Consider the following 19,658-nt stretch of genomic DNA (forward strand, 5'->3'; position numbering starts at 1 on the left):
ACAAGTTCCAGGGGAAGTCAAGGGACTTAAAGTATACTGAATCAGAAGATACTCCCCCGTGTTTTTTTTTCTTTTTGATTTCTGATTGCTTCCCCCACCCTTTTTTTCACCTTTCTTTATTTTTCTTTCTCTTTTTCTTCTCTTTTTTCCTTTTTTTCTTCCGTTTTTCTTTTTTCTTTTTCTCTTTTCTTTCGTTCTCTCTCTCTCTTATTCTCCTTTTTCCAATACAACTTGTTTTTGGCCACTCTGCACTGAGCAAAATGACTAGAAGGAAAACCTCACCTCAAAAGAAAGAATCAGAAACAGTCCTCTCTCCCACAGAGTTACAAAATCTGGATTATAATTCAATGTCAGAAAGCCAATTCAGATGCACTATTATACAGCTACTGGTGGCTCTACAAAAAAGCATGAAGGACTCAAGAGACTTCAAGACTGTAGAATTTAGATCCAATCAGGCAGAAATTAAAAATCAATTGAAAGAGATGCAATCCAAACTAGAAGTCCTAACGACGAGGGTTAATGAGGTGGAAGAATGAGTGAGTGACATAGAAGACAAGTTGATGGCAAAGAGGGAAACTGAGGAAAAAGGAGACAGACAATTAAAAGACCATGAAGACAGATGAAGGGAAATAAATGACGGCCTGAGAAAGAAAAACCTAGGTTTAATTGGGGTTCCCGAGGGCGCCGAAAAGGACAGAGGGTCAGAATATGTATTTGAACAAATCCTAGCTGAAAACTTTCCTAATCTGGGAAGGGAAACAGGCATTCAGATCCAGGAAATAGAGAGATAACCCACCTAAAATCAATAAAAACCGTTCAACACCTCAACATTTAATAGTGAAGCTTGCAAATTCCAAAGATAAAGAGAAGATCCTTAAAGCAGCAAGAGACAAGAAAGCCCTGAATTTAATGGGGAGGAATATTAGGGTAACATCAGACCTCTCCACAGAGACCTAGCAGGCCAGAAAGGGCTGGCAGGATATATTCAGGGTCCTAAATGAGAAGAACATGCAACCAAGAATACTTTATCCAGCAAGGCTCTCATTCAAAATGGAAGGAGAGATAAAGAGCTTCCAAGACAGGCAGCAACTGAAAGAATATGTGACCTCCAAACCAGCTCTGCAAAAAATTTTAAGGAGGACTCTTAAAATTCCCCTTTAAGAAGAAGTTCAGTGGAACAATCCACAAAAACAAGGACTGAATAGGTATCATGATGACACTAAACTCATATCTCTCAATAGTAACTCTGAACGTGAACGGGCTTAATGACCCCATCAAAAGGCGCAGGGTTTCCAGACGGGATAAAAAAGCAGGACCCATCTATTTGCTGTCTACAAGAGACTCATTTTAGACAGAAGGACACCTACAACCTGAAAATAAAAGGTTGGAGAACCATTTACCATTCAAATGGTCCTCAAAAGAAAGCAGGGGTAACCATCCTTATATCAGATAAAATAAAATTTACCCCGAAGACTGTAGTGAGAGATGAAGAGGGACACTATCTCATACTTAAAGGATCTATCCAACAAGAGAACTTAACAATTCACAATATATATGCCCCGAATCTGGGAGCTGCCAAATATTTAAACCAATTAATAACCAAAGTGAAGAAATACTTAGATAATAATACACTTATACTTCGTGACTTCAATCTAGCACTTTCTACACTCGATAGCTCTTCTAGGCACAACATCTCCAAAGAATGGAGAGCTTTAAATGATACACTGGACCAGATGGATTTCACAGATATCTGCAGAACTTTACATCCAAACTCAACTGAATACACATTCTTCTCAGGTGCACATGGAACTTTTTCCAAAATAGACCACATACTGGGTCACAAAGCGGGTCTGAACCGATACCAAAAGATTGGGATCGTCCCTTGCATATTCTAAGACCATAATGCCTTGAAATTAGAACTAAATCACAACAAGAAGTTTGGAAGGACCTCAAACACGTGGAGGTTAAGGACCATCCTGCTAAAAGATGAAAGGGTCAACCAGGAAATTAAGGAAGAAGTAAAAAGATTCATGGAAACTAATGAGAATGAAGATACAACCGTTCAAAATCTTTGGGACGCAGCAAAAGCAGTCCTAAGGGGGAAATACATCGCAATACAAGCATCCATCCAAAAACTGGAAAGAACTCAAATACAAAAGCTAACCTTACACCTAAAGGAGCTAGAGAAAAAAATAGCAGATGGACCCCACGCCCAGCAGAAGAAGAGAGTTAATTAAAATTCGAGCAGAACTCAACGAAATCGAGACCAGAAGAACTGTGGAACAGATCAACAAAACCAGGAGTTGGTTCTTTGAAAGAATTAATAAGATATATAAAACATTAGCCAGCCTTATTAAAAAGAAGAGAGAGGAGACTCAAATTAATAAAATCACGAATGAGAAAGGAGAGATCACTACCAACACCAAGGAAATACAAAAGATTTTAAGAACATATTATGAACAGCTATACGCCAAGAAATTAGGCAATCTAGAAGAAATGGACGCATTCCTGGAAACCCACAAACTACCAAAACTGGAACAGGAAGAAATAGAAAACCTGAACAGGCCAATAACCAGGGAGGAAATTGAAGCAGTCATCAAAAACCTCCCAAGACACAAAAGTCCAGGGCCAGATGGCTTCCCAGGGGAATTCTATCAAACGTTTAAAGAAGAAATCATGCCTATTCTACTAAAGCTGTTTGGAAAGATAGAAAGAGATGGAGTACTTCCAAATTCATTCTATGAGGCCAGAATCACCTTAATTCCAAAACCAGACAAAGCCCCCACCAAAAAGGAGAATTACAGACCAATATCCCTGATGAACATGGATGCAAAAATTCTCAACAAGATACTAGTCAATAGCATCCAACAGCACATTAAGAAAATTACTCACCACGACCAAGTAGGATTTATCCCTGGGACACAAGGGTGGTTCAACACTCGTAAAACAATCAATGTGATTCATCATATCAGCAAGAGAAAAACCAAGAACCATATGATCCTCTCATTAGATGCAGAGAAAGCATTTGACAAAATACAGCATCCATTCCTGATCAAACCTCTTCAGAGTGTATGGATAGAGGGAATTTTCCTCAACATCTTAAAAGCCATCTCCGAAAAGCCCACAGCAAATATCATTTTCAAGGGGGAAGTACTGGGAGCCTTTCCCCTAAGATCAGGAACAAGACAGGGATGTCCACTCTCACCACTGCTGTTCAGCATAGTATTGGAAGTCCTAGCCTCAGCAATCAGACATCAAAAAGACATTAAAGGCATTCAACTTGGCAAAGAAGAAGTCAAACTCTCCCTCTTTGCCGATGACATGATACTCTACATAGAAAACCCAAAAGCCTCCACCCCAAGATTGCTAGAACTCATACAGCAGCAATTTGGCAGCGTGGCAGGATACAAATTTAATGCCCAGAAATCAGTGGCATTTCTATACACTAGCAATGAGACTGAAGAAAGAGAAATTAAGGAGTCAATCCCATTTACAATTGCACCCAAAAGCATAAGATACCTAGGAATAAACCTCACCAAAGAGGTAAAGGATCTATACCCTAAAAACTATAGAACACTTCTGAAAGAAATTGAGGAAGACACAAAGAGATGGAAAAATATTCCAAGCTCATGGATTGGCAGAATTAATATTTGAAAATGTCAATGTTACCCAGGGCAATTTACATATTTAATGCAATCCCTATCAAAATACCATGGACTTTCTTATGAGAGTTAGTACAAATTATTTTAAGATTTGTGTGGAATCAGAAAAGACCCCGAATAGCCAGGGGAATTTTATAAAAGAAAACCATATCTGGGGGCATCACAATGCCAGATTTCAGGTTGCACTACAAAGCTGTGGTCATCAAGACAGTGTGGTACTAGCACAAAAACAGACACATAGATCAATGGAACAGAATAGAGAACCCAGAAGGGGACCCTCAACTTTATGGCAACTAATATTCGATAAAGGAGGAAAGACTATCCATTGGAAGAAAGACAGTCTCTTCAATAAACGGTGCTGGGAAAATTGGACATCCACATGCAGAAGAATGAAACTAGACCACTCTCTTGCACCATACACAAAGATAAACTCAAAATGGATGAAAGATCTAAATGTGAGACACCATAATCCTAGAGGAGAACACAGGCAACACCCTTTTTGAACTTGGCGACAGTAACTTCTTGCAAGATACATCCACGAAGGCAAAAGAAACAAAAGCAAAAATGAACTATTGGGACTTCATCAAGATAAGAAGCTTTTGCACAGCAAAGGATACAGTCAACAAAACTAAAAGACAACCTACAGAATGGCAGAAGATATTTGCAAATGACCTATCAGATAAAGGGCTAGTTTCCAAGATCTATAAAGAACTTATGAAACTCAACACCATACAAACAAACAATCCAATCATGAAATGGGCAAAAGACATGAAGAGAAATCTCACAGAGGAAGACATAGACATGGCCAACATGCACATGAGAAAATGCTCTGCATCACTTGCCGTCAGGGAAATACAAATCAAAACCACGATGAGATACCACCTCACACCAGTGAGAATGGGAAAAATTAACAAGGCAGGAAACAACAAATGTTGGAGAGGATGTGGAGAAAGGGAAACCCTCCTGCACTGTTGGTGGGAATGTGAAATGGTGCAGCCACTCTGGAAAACTGTGTGGAGGTTCCTCAAAGAGTTAAAAATAGACCTGCCCTACGACCCAGCAATTGCACTTTGGGGATTTACCCCAAAGATTCAGATGCAATGAAACGCTGGGACACCTGCACCCCGATGTTTCTAGCAGCAATGTCCACAATAGCCAAACTGTGGAAGGAGCCTCAGTGTCCATCGAAAGATGAATGGATAAAGAAGATGTGGTTTATGTATACAATGGAATATTACTCAGCCATTGGAAACGACAAATACCCACCATTTGCTTCAACATGGATGGAACTGGAGGGTATTATGCTAAGTGAAGTAAGTCAATCGGAGAAGGACAAACAGTGTATGTTCTCATTCATTTGGGGAACATAAATAATAGTGAAAGGGAATATAGGGAACGGAGAAGAAATGTGTGGGAAATATCAGAAAGGGAGACAGAACATAAAGACTCCTAACTCTGGGAAACGAACTATGGGTGGTGGAAGGGGAGGAGGGCCGGGGTTGGGAATGAGTGGGTGACGGGCACTGAGGGGACACTTGACAGGATGAGCGCTGGGTGTTATTCTGTATGTTGGTAAATTGAACACCAATAAAAATTATTTTATTAAAAAAAAAAGAATGAAACTAGGCCACTTTCTTAATCCATGTACAAAAACTAAACTCAAAATGGATTAAAGACCTAAATGTGAAAAAAAAAGAAATATGTCCACAATAGCCAAACTGTGGAAGGAGTCTTGATGTCCTTCGACAGATGAATAAATAAAGAATACGTGATACACACACACACACACACACACACACACAATGGAATATTACCCACTAGAAATGATGAATACCCACCATTTGCTTCGACATGGATGGAACTGGAGGGTATCATGCTGAGTGAAGTAAGTCAACTGGAGAAGGATAATCATCATAGTTTCACTTATACGGGGATTATAAGAAATAGTGAAAGCGATTATAAGGGAAAGGAGGGAAAATGAGTGGGAAAAATTAGAGAGGGTGACAAATCATGAAAGACTCGTAACTCTGGGAAATGAACAAAGGGTAGCGGAAGGGGCAGCGGGCAGGGGGATGGGGTAACTGAGTGACGGGCACGGAGGAGGGCACTTGATAGGATGAGCACTGGGCGTTATACTATATGTTGGCAAATCGAACTTCAATAAAAAAAATGAAATGTTAAAAAAGAAACAGAACTTTGTAGATGTAATCAGTTAAGATGAAGTCACCCTATATTCAAGCAGGCCTTAAATCCAGTGAATGGTGTCCTTATAAAAAGTCCATGTAGATTCAGAGACCACAGGAAAATTTCTGTGATACAGATGGAGGCAGAGACTGAAGTGATGTATCCACATGCCAAGGAATGCCAAAGGCTGCTGGCAACTGCCAGAATCTGGGAAGAGGCAAGGAAGGATTCCTTCCTAGAGCCTTCAGCAGGAGAATGGCCTTGTCAGCACCTTGATTTCAGACATCTAGCCCCCAGAACTATGAGAGTATTTCTATTGTTTTAAGGTACTAGTTTATGTACTTTATTATGGCAGTCTTAGCACATGAATATAGAAGTGAAGTAAGATAAGAATTGGAAAAAGTTTATTCCCTTAAATAATAAACAAGTCACTGGTAATGTTGACCAGAATCACTCAAGTGATGCGATGGGGGACAGAGTTAGATTGTTATAGCTTGTACTTGTGAATGGAAGGTGGTAGAGTAGGAATAGTGAAGGTAGACAACTTTTCAAAAAGGGTTTAGCTATGAAAGGGGGGAAAAGCACTATCTAAAGATGAACATAGGTCTGAGAAAGATTGTTTTCAAGTTTGGAAAGACCTGAGCTGGTCTGTAAACATAGAGCATAGAAGCAGGGCAAAGGGAAGGATAACAAGCAGACAATATATGAAAAAGGAAGAGTGGCAATCAAAGGAGCAAGATTTCTTCAAGAAGTACTGAGAAATGAGGTCTAGTCCTCAAATGAAAGAATTCAGTATGTCCAACTGAAGAGACGAATTCTTTTAATACATAACCCTTTGGGTTTCAGAAAGATAAGGACAGAAAAAAAGGCACTTAGACATATTTATACAAGGTGTTCGATGCTGGAATGAAGATTTTGGACTTAAATCTAGAGGCAATTGGGGCTTTTTTCTTTTGTTTTTGTTTTTGCTTTTTTTCTATATTTTTTAACTGGAGTTCGATTTGCCAACATATAGCATAACACCCAATGCTCATTCCGTCAAGTGCCCCCCCCTCAGTGGACGTCACCCAGTCACCCCCTCCACCCACCCACCTCCCCTTCCACTACTCCTTGTTCATTCCCAGAGTTAGGAGTCACTCATGTTCTGTCACCGTCTCTGATATTTCCCACTCATTTTCTCTCCTTTCCCCTATAATCCCTTTCACTAGTTTTTATATTCCCCAAATGAATGAGACCATATAATGTTTGTCTTTCTCTGATTGACTTACTTCACTCAGCAAAATACCCTCCAATTTCATCCACATTGAAAATGTGGGTATTGAAAATGGTATTTGCCGTTTTTAATGGCTGAGTAATATTCCATTGTATATACAGACCACATCTTTATCGATTCATCTTTCAATGGACACCAAGGCTCCTTCCACAGTTTGGCTATTGTGGACATTGCTGCTAGAAACATCGGGGTACAGGTGTCCCGGTGTTTCACTGCATCTGTATCCTTGGGGTAAATCCTCAGCAGTGCGATTGCTGGGTCATAGGGCAGATCTCTTTTTAACTCTTTGAGGAGCCTCCACACAGTTTTCCAGAGGGGCTGTACCAGTTCACATTCCCACCAACAGTGAAGGAGGGTTCCCCTTTCTCCACATCTTCTTCAACAATTGTTTCCTGCCTTGTTAATTTCCAGCATTCTCACTGTTGTGAGCTGGTTTCTCATTATGGTTTTGATTTGTATTTCCCTGATGGCCAGTAGTGCAGAGCATTTTCTCATGTGCATGTTGGCCATACTGATGTCTTCCCCTGTGAGATTTCTCTTCATGTCTTTTGCCCATTTCAATATTGAATTGTTTGTTTCTTTGCTGTTGAGTTGAATAAATTCTTTATAGATCTTGGATACTAGCCCTTTATCTGATAGGTCATTTGCAAATATCTTCTGCCATTCTGTAGGTTGTCTTCTAGTTTTCTTGACTGTTTCTTTGGCTGTGCAGAAGCTTTTTATCTTGATCAAGTCCCAGTAATTCATTTTTGCTTTTGTTTCTCTTGCCTTCATGGATGTATCTTGCAAGAAGTTGCTGTGGCCAAGTTCAAAAAGAGTGTTACCTATGTTCTCCTGCAGGATTTTTATTGATTATGGTCTCACTCTTATATCTTTCATCCATTTTGAGTTTATCTTTGTGTATGGTGCAAGAGAGTGGTCTAGTTTCATTCTTCTGCATGTGGCTGTCCAATTTTCCTAGCACCATTTATTGAAGAGACTGTCTTTTTTCCAGTGGATAGTCTTTACTGCTTTGTCGAATATTAGTTGACCATAAAGTTGAGGGTCCACTTTTGGGTTCTCGATTCTGTTGCATAGATCTATGTGTCTGTTTTTGTGCCAGTACCACACCGTCTTGATGACCACAGCTTTGTGGTACAACCTGAAATCTAGCAATGTGATGCCCCCAGCAATTGTTTTCTTTTTTAATATTCCCCTTGGCTATTCGGGGTCTTTTCTGATTCCACACAAATCTTAACATGATTTTTTCCAACTCTCTCAAGAAAGTCAATGGAATTTTCATAGGGATTGCATAGAATGTGTAAATTCCCCTGGGTAACACTGACATTTTCACAATATTAATTCTTCCAATCCATGAACATGGAATATTTTTGCATCTCTTTGTGTCTTCCTCAATTTCTTTCAGAAGTGGTCTGTAGTTTTTTGGGTATAGATCCTTTACCTCTTTGGTTAGTTTTATTCCTAGGTATCTTATGCTTTTCGGTACAATTGCAAATGGGATTGACTCCTTAATTTCTCTTTCTTCAGTCTCATTGCTAGTATATAGAAATGCCACTGATTTCTGGGCATTAAATTTGTATCCTGCCACACTGCCAAATTGCTGCTGTATGAGTTCTAGCAATCTTGGGGTGGAGTCTTTTGGGTTTTCTACGTACAGAATCATGTCATCTGTGAAGAGGGAGAGTTTGACTTCTTCTTTGCCAATTTGAATGCCTTTTATTTCTTTTTGTTGTCTGATTGCTGAGGCTAGGACTTCCAATAGTATGCTGAATAGCAGTGGTGAGAGTGGACATCCCCGTCTTGTTCCTGATCTTAGGGGAAAGGCTCCATTGAGAATATTTGCTGTGGGCTTTTCGTAGATGGCTTTTAAGATGGAGGAATGTTCCCTCTATCCCTACACTCTGAAGAGTTTTGATCAGGATCAGATGCGGTATGTTGTGAAATACTTTCTCTGTATCTATTGAGACGATCATATAAAATGAGTTTCGAAGTATTCCATCCCTTTCTATCTTTCAGAGCAGCTTTAGTAGAATAGGTATTGTTTCTTCTTTAAATGTCTGATAGAATTCCCCTTGGAAGGCATCTGGCCCTGGACTTTTGTGTTTTGGGAGGTTTTTGATGACTGCTTCAATTTCCTCCCTGGTTATTGGCCTGTTCAGGCTTTCTATTTCTACCTGTTCCAGTTTTGGTAGTTTGAGGTTTTATAGAAATGCATCCATTTCTTCTAGATTGCCTAATTTATTGGCATATAGCTGCTCATAATGTTTTTTTAATTTTTTTAAAATTTATTTATTCATGAGAGACACAGAGAGGCAGAGATGCAGGCAGAGGGAGATGCAGGGTCCATGCAGGGAACCTGACGTGCGACTAGATCCCGGATCTCTAGGATCATGCCCTGGGCGGAAGTTGGTGCTAAACCGCTGAGCCACCTGGGCTGCTCTATATTTTTAAAATCATTTGTATTTCCTTGGTATTAGTTGTGGTCTCTCCTCTTTAATTCATTATTTTATTAATTTGAGTCTTTTTTGCTTTTAATAAGGCTGGCTAATATTAATTGTTTCAAAGAAGCAACTCCTGGTTTTGTTGATCTGTTCCACAGTTCTTCCGGTCTCTATCTCATTGAGTTCTGTTTAAATCTTTATTAACTCTCTTCTTATGCTTGGTGTAGGTTTTATTTGCTGTTCTTTCTCCAGTTCCTTTAGGTGAGAGGTTAGTTTGTGTTTTTAATTTTCTATTTTTTGATGGAGGCTTGTATTGCAATGTATTTCCCTATTAGGACTGCTTTTGCTGTATCCCAAATTTTGAATGTTTGGACCTTCATTTTCATTAGTTTCCATGAATCCTTTTAGTTCTTTTCTAATTTCCTGGTTGACCCTTTCATTTTTAGCAGGATGGTCTTTAATGTCCACGTGTTTGAGTTTCTTCCAAACTTCTTCTTGTGATGGAGTTCACGTTTCAAAACATTATGGTCTGAAAATATGCACGGGACAATCCCAATCTTTTGGTATTGGTTGAGACCTGATCTGTGACCCAGTATGTGGTCTATTCTGGAGACAGTTCAATGTGCACTTGAGAGGAATGTGTATTAAGCTGCGTTTGGATGTAAAGTTCTGTGAAATATCTGTAAATATCTGTGAAATCCATCGGGTCCAGTGTATCATTTAAAGCTCTTGTTTCTTTGGAGATGTTGTGCTTAGAAGATCTGTCATTTGCAGAAAGCGCCATGTTGAAGTCTCCTCCTATTAGTGTATTATCATCTAAGTATGTCTTTGCTTTGGTTACTTTAATATACTTTGCAGCTCCCACATTAGGGGCATAAATATTCAAGATTGTTAGGTCCTCTTGTTGGATAGATCCTTTAAGTATGATATAGTGTCCCTCTTAATCTCTTACTACAGTCTTTAGGATAAACTTTAATTTATCTGATATGAGGATTGCTACCCCTGCTTTCTTTTGAGGATCATTTGAAGGGTAAATGATTTTCCACCCTTTCATTTTCAGGCTGTAGGTGTCCTTAAGTTTCAAATGAAATCTCTTGTAGACAGCAAATAGATAGGTCTTGCTTTTTTTATCCAGTCCAATACCCTGCATCTTTTGATGGGATCATTTAGCCCATTCACGTTCAGAGTTACTACTGAAAGATATGAGTTTCGTGTCATCATAATACCTATTCAGTCCCTGTTTTTGTGGATTATTTCTTTGGGCTTCCTCTTTCTTTTACAGAGTTCCCCTTAATATTTCTTGTAGAGTTGGTTTGGTGGTCACATATTCCTTCAGTTTCTGCCTATCTTGGAAGCTCTTTATCTCTCCTTCTATTCTGAGTGAGAGCCTTGCTGGATAAAGTATCCTTGGCTGCATGTTCTTCTCATTTGGGACCCTGAATATATCCCACCAGCCCTTTCTGGCCTGCCAGGTCTCTGTGGAGAGGTCTGCTGGTAATCTAATATTTCTCTCCATATAAGTTAGGGATCTCTTGTCTGTTGCAGTTTTAAGGATTTTCTCTTTGGCTTTGGAATTTGCAAGTTTCACTATTAAATGTCAAGGTTTTGAACGGCTTTATTGATTTTAGGTGGGGACCTGTCATCTGAATGCCTGTTTCCCTCCCCAAATTAGGGAGGTTCTCAGCTATGATTTGTTCAAATATGCTTTCTGGTCCTCTGTCCCTCTCGGTGCCCTCTGGAACCCCATTTAGTACATTTTTCCTTCTGAGGTTCTCATTTATTTCCCTCAGCCTTTCCTCATGGTCTTTTGTTTTTCTCTTTTTTTCTTCAGCTTCCTTCCTTGCCATCAACTTGTCTTCTATGTCTCTCACTCTTTCTTCTGCCTTATTAACCCTCATCATTAGGACCTCCAGTTTGGATTGCATCTCATTTAATTGATTTTTAATTTCGGCCTGATTAGATCTAAATTCTGCAGTCATGTCTCTTGAATCCTTTAGCTTTTTTCCAGAGCCAGCAGTAGCTTTATAATTGTGCTTCTGAATTGGCTTTCTGACATCCAATTGTAATCCAAATTTTGTAACTCTGTGGGAGAGAGTACTGTTTCTGAATCTTTCTTTTTTGGTGAGTTCTTCCTTCTAGTCATTTTGCTCAGTGCAGAGTGGCTGTATGAGGGGGTTTGTCAAGAATATCAACCACGACCTAAGTAAATTTCACCCTAGATGATTCTGCCAAGTTCAGAGACCAGAAATTAAAAACAAAGATCAGAAAGAAATAAAACAAAAGGACCGCTAAAGTGAAAAACAAATTTTAAAACAAAGTAGTAAAAAATAAAAGGCCAGGCATCCTAAAGAAGAGAGAAAAGAAAAAAGAAAAGAAAAAAAGGGAGAAGAAGAGAAAAAAGGGGGGCACTAGGAGATGGTGGTGGTGATGAAGTTGTAGTGGAGGGAGAATGTAGTCTACTTGAGGGAATCTAGAGGGTGATCCTCTTGTTTCTGAGTCTATTATGTTCTGTATGTTAGTAGATGCTGAGTCCCAAATTATATAAACCAGAAATACTTGTAGAGGGCCCCAACATTGACCACCAAAACATAAATGAGATATAAGAAGGGGGCAGAATGGGAATGAGGAATCTCACAGAATGAACCAGCACGGTATACCACTTGGTTCTGGGTGCATACCTGTCGTGTTTTAGAAGGTATTAACTTCCGCCATTGTAGAACAAAATGAGGCTGAGAAAACAAACAAAAAAAAAAACCCATTATGTTGCATATTTCCCAAAATTAAGTTGAGTATGTTGAAGGGAATCTAGAAGTGGAAAATATATCTAGGACCTATAATTGTAGGAATATGAAAGTCTACAAGGAAGAATCTTAAAAATGAAGAGTTGGTAAAATACTGTAGGCAGGAAAAGAGAAAAAAAATGGAAATTTACAGTCTGATATAAAAACGATTTGTACCGGAAAATGAAAGAAAAAAAAAGGAGGGGCACCCTCTATTTCTATATACTGTAAATCCCTGGACTTCCCCTGGAGTTTTTCCAGCACTGCTTAGTTGGTTAAGAACTCGCTCTTCTCCTGTTCTTCCAGCTGGCCTTCTGGGGGAGGGGCCTGCTGTGCTGATTCTCAGGTGTGTGTACCTGGGGGAGCAGTCTCGCCCCCTGCCGGGTGTCGGGCTCAGTGGCAGCTGTTTACTGCATGAGGCCTCCTTTCCCTGGTGGCCCAGCCTCTCCCAGGCACAGGATGAAACAAGGAGGAAAAACCACAATGGCGGTGGCAGCCAGGTCTCCAGCTCTGGAGTCAGATCCCCCAGTAACTACCGCAGTCTCCCAGTCCACAGTGGCCTGGATGCTCCCAGATCGGGGTGCACTGATCTGCACAGCTTGAGGGTAGCAGACAGCAGGAGAATCTTTGCTGTCCTGTGCCCTCCCTGCCTCTGCCTGTCCCCGGGGGACCGCAGGATCCTGGGCTGTGTCCCCCGGTGCCCTGGGATCCGGGGCCTGCGCTGCTGGAATCACGCTCCTCAGTCTGCATCTCCCGAAGTCAGCAGGGCGCAGACCCCTCTGTCTGGAGCGGCCCGCCTGACCCACTGGCTTCTCCCTGATGCCCTGCCTGGCGAGCGCTCCAGCCTTTATGGAGATCTGCTGTGGTGTGTGGTGTGCTTTCCCCTGGGTGCACTTCCTCTATTAGTGACTCTGGGAGACTGGAGGCTTCACCACCCCTCCTGGGATTCTGCCCGAGTTCCCTGTTGATGGCCTTTCTGTCTGGGAAGAATCAATACGGTGCGGATTTTTAAAAAATTCCCGCTTCTCTGGCACTAGGCTTTCCTGTCCTGGGAGGCTTTCAACGACCTGGCCTTAGCTTGGCTCCTCGTGGCCTTAGCCTGACCCCTCCCTGACTGGATTCTTTTTTTTTTTTTCCCATTTGAAAGTAGTCATTTATTAACTGACCAGATTACAAAAATAATCATGGTAGATACATTAGTTCATCCTTCTAATAAGCCTATTGATCTGGTCTTCCCTGTTGCCAGCATCTCCACCTTCTACAAAATGGGTGGTCTTTTTCTTCATTCCGCCGTGTGGAGAAGATAATTTGAAGGGCCATAAAAAGTTGTTCGCTTCTTTGAAACGTTTTCCAATGGTATAGATCTCGTGAATCAGATCCTCCATGCAGATGATGCCATATTTACCAAGAGACCGAGCAATCAATGTGTTATCTGTCAGGGCAATTCGCTTCTTGTTGATCTTGCCATAACCACGCTTGTAGATCAGTTCATTCACTGACTTCAGGTTTGGGTACCTCCATCCTATATATGCTTCCACAATCCTTAGCATGTTAACTGAAGCCTTGTTGAGCTTAACAAAGGTGCCATTGAAGATCTGGCGAAGGCAAAGAAGCTGCAACACCTTTCGAACATTTGGGCTCACACCATTGATACCTCTGATCCTGATGACAAATGCCACCTTGGATTCTGCAGGCACGTAGAAGTTGCCGGCTTTTCTCACCATCCTCGCCATGCGAATCTCAGTTCTGTACATGTCTGTATTCCTTGTGGTAATGCTTAGCCTTTTGATAGATAAGCTTCCTCCTTGCCTTTCGAAGCATCTTTTGGGCAAACTTTTTTCTCATGTGCTTGATCTTCAACTCCGCAAAGTTCCTTTGCTTTTTCTTAAGGGTTTCCAGCACAGCAGGAACCTTCTTCTTCTTCTCTTCTGCACCCTCCATGGATTCTTTTTTATTTTTTTTCCACCTTCCTACCTTGTTAGAAGCAAAAACTCTTATCTTTGTAGCGTTCCAGCTGTTTTCTCTTTAAATCTCAGGTCGAATTCATAGGTTTTCCAGATGATTTGAAAGTAATCTAGGTAAGTTTGTGGGGCCATGTGAGTTGGGGACCCTACTCCTACACCATCTTGCCCTCCTTCATGTTGGGCTGGCGGGATCAAGGGGGATCATGAGGCACCAACAAAATGGCAGCGGACCCTCCACCTTGTTGCCCCCACCTCAGAACTTTCCCATCACCAGCAGACCACCAGAGGACATGTCATTAGGGTGAGACTGGACCTATGCAGGAAACCTGAACTGTACTTTACCCAGACCTCATATAAGGGCATGGTCAGTTATTGCCCTATGCTGATATCACCAGTAATATGCCTAATACCTATCACCCCGTTCAGACACACAACCCTTTACCCCTCCCCTCTTAAAAAGCCTGCTAGCACTCCCCTGCTCCAGACTTCCCTGGCCCGTGACTTCCCTGCTGTCTCCCTTCCCTGCAGGCTACGGAACCTTGTCCGAGAGCCCATCCCATTAAAAGCCTGTTTTGGCCAACTTTTGCCTGGCCTCTCTATTTCATTTTACTACCGATCAGATTAAACCTGACACCTCACACTCTGTTTTTGTTTTTTGATAAAGCGAATGATATGACCCAGGCTAAGCACAATCAAGATCTCATAACTCATGAGGTTTACCTGGAGCACAATTACTGCTGATTGAAATGAATACAGAGATGTGCTTTAGGAAGATTAATTTGGCAGAACTGCAGAGAATGGGCTGGAGGGCATCAAGACCATAGGTAATGAGTCGCTGGCAGTAGCAGGAAGAAGCAAAGGAGACAGATGAGATGGATAATAGGAACACCGCAGAAGGAGCTCAGAAAAGTCTTGAAGACCGTTTTGTATATAAGACGGAATTGAAGAGGAGTCTACAGGTGTGAGCTTGACCTACAGGGATGGGAAATATGCCATAGACAGAAATAGAGATATCTGGGAAGGAGGTTGGGTAAGGGGTAATGCACACTTTGGAATGAAAGTTTGCAGCTTAGGGAGAAGATAAAGCTAAACAAAGTGATCTGGCAATCTCTTGCATACAGGGGAGGTGAAACCCTTGGAAGTGGGTCAATTCATAAAGGAAGGGTTGGCAGAGGAGAAAGATAAGGTAAAGGGCAGAATCATGAATGTACCTTGGGGTATAAGAAGACGACATTTCCCTCAAGTGCAGGAAAGCTTCCTAGAGGAGGTAGCAAAATATGAGACATTCTAGAAACAGGGGTAAGAATGCCTGACTGGTAAGCAGAAGCTGCTGGTTTTTTCCTACCTCTATCACTTCCAAGCTGTGAGGGCTTAGGAAACTCCTTTGTCCTGGGCCTGAAGATTTTTCCACCTATAAAATGGGGTCTCCAAGTACAGTGATTACAGAGGCCCCTTAAATTCTGACATTACATTTTCCTTTGCAATTTGACTTTAGTGTATGGCCAGTCTTTGGTTTGGCAGACAGTGGTGGAAAACTTTCTAGATCAAGGGAAAACAGGAAAGGCAAAGAGGCAAATTTAAGAAATGGAAGGAAACCAATTTGAAACTAGTTGGTTTTTACACCTTGAGATAACTAACCTAACAATTATTCTGATTGAAATTATTAAGGTACTAAATAATTGATAATGATATCTAATTTATGTTGTCAAAAGTGTTAGCTATTAAAAGGAAATTTGGGTAATGAAGTTTTCACCAGTATTGTACTCCCTGATAAAATCAGTACTGAAGAATAAGTATTGTCTTTCTTCTATTTATTCAGGAAAATGAAATGAACTGCTACCAAATGCCTACTTTTTAAATTTCAGGTACTTTCATATATTGGACAAAAAGGCAAATTCCATGAGGGTAAGATTTTAAATCTGTTGTATTAACTGCTGTATCACCAATACCTATCCCTGGAAGAGGGCCTAACATATTTGGAACTCAAATATTCTTTGTCTGACTTGGAAAAATATATAAAATCTTACTTAATCCTTATAATAAACTTGCAAAAGAGGCATTAATATTCTCATTATAAAGTTGGGAAAAGAATGGATAAAAAAAAGTTCCGTAAACTCAAAGTCACATAGCTAGTAGGGTGGTACCAGATCAAATACAATACACTAAAAAAAAAAATACAATACACTATAAGCTCTATATGGGCAGGGAATGTACCAATCTTATTCTCCATGGTATTCCCAGCAGACAGCTAGCTCACTATACAGATTACAGTAGCACTCAACAATTATATTTTAATGAGAGGAAGCAAGCAAGCACATACTCATGTGAACACAAATACCACTCATTTTGTCTATACTAACCACATCATCACTTAAAATAAAAGTATAGCACAGGGAGATGTAGTCAATAATATTGTAATAACATTATATGGTGGCAGGTAGTAACTATATTTATATGATAATGTATAGAAGTGTTGATTCACTATGTTGTATACCTAAAACTACCATTGTATGTCAACTATACTTCAATAAAGAAAAGAATACTACAATCTCAAAAATTCATCAGTTTTCCTTGCAGGTTTGTTGGTTTAAACATTCTGTGATTTTTTATTCTTTCTCACTTATAAACTATGATGGTTCTCTTTCAGTCTTTTTAGCCTTTATATAGAGTCTCAATCTTTCTGGAAGATGTTTATACGAGGAGCCAACAAACTTTCTGTAAAGGGCCAGGGAGTAAATATTTTAAGCTTTGAGGGCCATATTGTCTGTGTTATAACAATTCAGCCTTTTTATAATGTTATAAAAGCTGCCACAGAAAACACATAGATAACTGAGCATGTCTGCATTCCAATAAAATTTTATTTACAAAAAAACAGGTGGCAGGCCAGATTTAACCATAGTTTACCTACCCTTGCTTCATAGTATTACTTTGATTCTTCCATCTCTTGCCCTTCCAGAACTTCTCTAAAACTGTGTCAACTGTGAAAATCCTCCTATCCCTAAAATATATACATATATATTTTAAATTTTTAACATGATTTTAAGTTTATAATAACTTCACGTGTACAACAGATTGATATTTGTACACACGGAGAAATGATCATCACAATAATTCCAGTTACCATTTGTCACCATACATAATTACAAAACTTTTTCTTCTTGTGATAAGAACATTTAAGATTTATTCTTTTAGCAACTTTCAAATACACAATATTTTTGACTGTAGTCACCATGCAATGAATTATATCCCCATGACTTACTGATTTAATAACTAGAATACTGTACCACTTGACCTTCTTCACCTATTTTACCCAACCCCCAAACCCCCTACCCCCTGGCACCACCATTTTGTCCTCTGTGTCTATGAGTTTTTGTTCATTCGTTTTGTTTTTTAGATTCCACATATAAGTGAAATCATATGGTATTTGTCATTCTCTAACTTAATTAACTTAGAAAAATACTCTCGAGGTCTCTCCATGTTGTTGCAGATGCCAAGATTTCATTGTCTTTTATGGCTGAGTAGTATTCCATATATATATTATATATATTATATATAATATAAAATGGAATTTATATATATATAATATATACATAAACACATAACTTCTTTTCAATTCATTCATCAATGGGCACTTAAGTTGTTTCTGTATGTTGGCTATTGTAAACAATGCTGCAACAAGGATAGGGGTGCATGTATATTCTCAAATTAGTGTTTTTGTTTTCCTTAGGTAAGTACCTAGAAGTGAAATTCCTGAAACATATGGTACTTATGTTTTAAATTTTTTGAGAAACCTCTATGATATTTTTCATAATGGCTGCACCAATTTACATTTTCATTAAAAGTGAACTGGAGTTCCCTTTCTCCACATCCTCACCAACACTTGTTATTTCTTGTCTTTTTTTAAAATAATAAATTTATTTTTTATTGGTGTTCAATTTGCCAACATACAGAATAACACCCAGTGCTCATCCCGTCAAGTGCCCCCCTCAGTGCCCGTCACCCATTCACCCCCACCCCCCGCCCTCCTCCCCTTCCACCACCCCTAGTTCGTTTCCCAGAGTTAGTGATAATAGTCATTCTAACAAGTGTAAGGTAATATCTCTTGATGGCTTTCATTGTATTTTCCTGATGATTAGTGATATTGAGCAACTTTCAATATATCTGTTGGCCATCCAGAAGTCTTCTTTGGAAAAATGTCTATTCAGATCCTCAGCCCAGTTTTTAGAATCTTTTTTTTTGCTGTTGAGTTGTATGAGTTCTTTATATGTTTTAGATATGAATCTCTTATCAGATATATAATTTACAAATCTTTTCTCCCATGCTGTAAGTTACCTTTTCATTTTGTTACCAGTTTCCTTTGCTGTGCAAAATATTCTTAATTTGGTGTTTTCTCACTTATTTATATTTGCCTTTGCTGCCTTTGCTTTTGCAGTTAGATCCAAAAGATCAAGGCAAAGACTGATGTCAAGGAGCCTACCATCTATTTTTTTCTACAACTTTTATGGTTTCAGGACTTAACATTTGTGTTTAATCCCTTTTGAATTAACTTTTGTATATGGTGAAGGATAGTAGTCTAGTTTCATTCTTTTGCATGTGGCTGTCCAGTTTTCCCAGAATCATTTATTAAAGACACTGTCCTTTCCCTATCATATATTCTTACTTCCTTTGTCATAAGTTAATTTACCATATGTATGTGGATTTATTTCTGGGCTCTCTATTTTGTTCTATTGACCCATGTGTCCGTTTTTATGCCAGTACCATACTGTCTTGATTATTGTAGCTTTGTAATATAGTTTGAAATCAGGGAGTGTGATGTCTTCAGCTATGTTTTTCTTTTCTTTCTCACTGTTGATTTGGCTATTTGAGGAGTTTTGTGTTTCCATGGAATTTTAGGATTGTTGTTTTCTATTTAAGGGAGAAAAGTCTTTGGAATTTTGATAGCGATTATACTGAATTTGTAGAGTTCTTTGGGTAAATGGACATTTTAACAATATTAATTATTCAACCCCTGAACATTGAATTTCTTTCCATTCATTTGTGTTTTTGATTTCTTTCATCAATGTATTATAATTTTCAGTGTATAGCACTTCATGTCCTAGATAAAATTTAGTCCTAGGTATTTTCTTCTTTCTGATGCAATTATAAATGAGATGATTTTCTTAATTTCTCCTTCTGATAGTTGAGGGTCAGTGGATAGAAATGCAATCAATTTTTTGTTATGTTGATTTTGTACCATGTAACTTTACTGAATTAATTTATTAGTTCTAGCAGTTTTTTGGTGGTGTCTTTAGGATGTTCTATATATAAAATAATTCTTTTTCTTAATTTTTTAAAATTAATTTATGATAGTCATA

General features: G+C 39.3%; 1 protein-coding gene and 1 pseudogene across 1 annotated transcript in view; both read right to left on the bottom strand.

Annotated features, from left to right (window-relative positions):
• Nucleotides 1-19,658, bottom strand: part of SHROOM4 (shroom family member 4) — a 273,867-nt gene that overhangs the window by 91,429 nt on the left and 162,780 nt on the right. The gene's annotated exons all lie outside the window — the stretch shown is intronic.
• LOC112673102 (60S ribosomal protein L7-like) lies at nt 13,466-14,312 on the bottom strand (annotated as a pseudogene).

This window comes from Canis lupus, chromosome X (genome assembly GCF_003254725.2).
Source record: "Canis lupus dingo isolate Sandy chromosome X, ASM325472v2, whole genome shotgun sequence".
NCBI lineage: Eukaryota > Metazoa > Chordata > Mammalia > Carnivora > Canidae > Canis > Canis lupus.